Raw genomic sequence first — 3,136 nt, forward strand, 5'->3', positions numbered from 1 at the left:
ACTGAAAGTAAGAATACAATGGTGGCCAAAAGCTCCCTTTTGCCCCCTAACACTTAGGCAAGTATATAACTATTAGGTTAAAAACTCGTCAGGGGTAATCTTGTAATTTGGTGAAGCCTTGGGTTTAAAGTCGGCTGGAACCAAGTCGCGCATCTCGGGTCTCGACATCGATCGATGGTACAAGAAGTACATCGATCAATTGCTTCTTCTTCGTATCGACCTCTAATGGTCAGCTCGGATGATATCAAGTCCCACAGACTTACCCTTTTGCTTGTCCTCAAACAAAACAAATAGGCAGTCTCTCTGAAAGAGGTTTGAAAACAGCAGGGACTTATAGATTTAAAACACAGAAAATCATCACCTCTACAATTTCGCAAACCACATCTAAAAAGTCCTAATCACAAAAGCACATTATGCAATATCCTAACTTAGCAACCAAATTCAACTAGGCTACAACTCAGCAAATCATGTCTGACATTCCCCTCTTCTAACCTCATTTCTTAGCATAAATATAAAAGTGCATGCTTTACCTTGGGAGTATCGATCACAGGATGCAAGGATTTTTCAGAAAAGTATCTGAAACTGCAGGTAAAAGTTAGTTCCTAATTTCTCTCTTGAGTCAAAGTCTGCTTCCATTGCAGGATCAGTGACCAAAATTGGACAGGCTTCCATGAATCAAGACTTAATGGTGGTTGTCACCAAGCCCTGTTCACTTCTTTATATCCAAGAATTCTTTGTGAAGCGAGCCTTTAAGATTGCCTCCTCCAAGTCCCGTTCGAATTCTTTTTAGTGGAATCTTTATGGATCAAGCCTTAATGGTTTTAGCCACCAAGTCCTGTTCAGACTCCTCCTAACTAGATCCTAAGTCCTAATTAAGTAATAAATTTTGGATTCTTCTTTTTTTTTTAATATCACTAACTACTCTAGGGTCGAAATAGAGAGAGAAAATTGTGATAAATGAATCTACACAAGGAGTTACCTTCCAGACTTGTCTGAAGAATCCGATCCCATATATACCAAGCCCCAAGACAAGCGATTTTGTCAGGTTTAGTGTTCGAGGTCAGCTTTGGTTCCTTCAAACAATCAAGGAAAGTGTATATAGTTGACATGTTGATCCACTTTAACATCTTTAGTACTATCTGCAATCAGTAAATCTAGAATGGTGCTAAAGAGTGGTTAGACATTCAAGTATAAATCAATAATAAGATCACAGTCCCTTTCACATAGCTAAGCATAACTTTATTAAAATTCTTTTATAAGAATCAGAATAAATTATATCAGTAAACCTCCCCCCAGACTTAAATTACACTGTATCAGTGTAACACAGTCGGAGTTGTGGTGGAAATAAATCATAAGTACTCAGTGTAACAAGTTAGGAAGATAAACATGACCGGAGTGGGAATCGATCGATGTGCATAGATAAGCATCGATTGTCGTATGTGATTGTAGGTCGATCGATGTCGACCTCTCGTCCACGGTCGATATGTTGGTAATCATCCTACTTGGGCCTTGCAATAAATCTGAAAGAATGAAAACGAAAGTAAATACTAGTAACTAAGAAAACCAATTAAAATTACCTAATACTGGGTTGCCTCTCACTCAGCGCTTTGTTATAGTCATTTAGCTTGATTGTGGAGGTATGTTGCTAGTTGGTGGAAAGACAACTACTTGTTGGGAAACAAGCATCCACCTCATCTCTGCACATTCTGGACCAAGCTGCAATGAAACTTCTTGTGGCGTCATCATTTCTGGTCCATCTCTCATCCATCTTCTGTATTGCATTTGAGATGTTCTGTAGCCTTTCTAGGATGTTTTCAATGCTGAACTGATAGCTCATTCAATTCCTCATGCATTGACTCCATTTTGTTTTGCATCAGCTGCTCGTCATCTGGTGTAGACGTGGTAGCGATCGATGCGACCAAGTGTTTATCGGTCGATGTTGGTGCCTTATTGTCGATCGATTTGGAGTGTTTTCTGTTGATCGATGCTGATATCTGGTGTTGATATGCGAGTTGCCTCTGAATGGCTTTGACTTCCTTCTGTAACCACTCTGCTTGGCTATCCAGTCCACCGAGTCTGGCGTCGAATGGAAAGTAGATGTCATCACACCGCTTCTCAAGTCGTTCCTCGATGGTGTCTATATCTGTGTAAAGCTTTGATGTAATCTGATCAACTTCTGCTGCTGTGTAGGGAAGCTGTTCTGTAGGTTTCTTGCCGTCGAGGGATGCCCTGCGGAACCTATCGATCGATGTTGAACCTTCTTCTTGAAAATCATGTTGATCATTAAGCTTGCCAATGTCCCTCTGGACATTCATCATCTGTGTAGACAAGGTGTCCAAGTATCGCATGATAGGTGAGGTGAAACGGTCGTGCATATCCTCGTAGGTTTGTAACCTATCTTCCATGGCTGCGAACTTGATGTCGATCGATGTGACAGTGCAGATATCGATCGATGTGGCTGGTTGTGGATCCTTGTTGCGAATAGTGTCCAAATCTTGCTGTAGCAGATCAATTCTCGTGCTTAACCAGTCCACATTGTTGTTGAGAGGGTTGTATACGTCGTTAATCCTCGTGTTAATGTATGCAATCTCCCATTCATCCTTCTTCTCAGCCAAACTTTCCGGTTGGGCAGGGATCCGGAATGTCTGTGGCTTGACGTTGATCGATGCAGCTTTGTTGGCGTCGATCGATGGTGATGTCGTAGCTTCTTTCTCAAGGTTTTGCTGCATACTCTCAATCTCTGTCCTCATCTCTGCCATACTTCTGAAAAGCTCATTGTAACCTCTGTCCAAAGGCTTATAAGTGTCATCTACAAATGTCTTGAGTTCATCTCCTAGCTTTTCCTGAGCTCCACAAATACCAGTCACCATCTCATTAATCTCATCCTTGGTGTAGATCTCTGGTGCCAGTTTTGTAGGTGTGAAAGAAGTGGCATGTTCTGGAAGACATATGTGACTCTCTTCAAATAGGGAAGCTCTCTCCAGAATTTTTCTGATGTTGTCCTTGGTGACAGGGATCATCTCCCCAGCTACGCTCATTGCATATCCAGACTCATCTCTGTAGACACCATATTCGTCCTTTTGTTCCCATCTGAACTTTCTGGCTCCATAGATGTCATAAGCGCGATGTCCAAATT

Source organism: Brassica oleracea, chromosome C4, assembly GCF_000695525.1.
Source record: "Brassica oleracea var. oleracea cultivar TO1000 chromosome C4, BOL, whole genome shotgun sequence".
NCBI lineage: Eukaryota > Viridiplantae > Streptophyta > Magnoliopsida > Brassicales > Brassicaceae > Brassica > Brassica oleracea.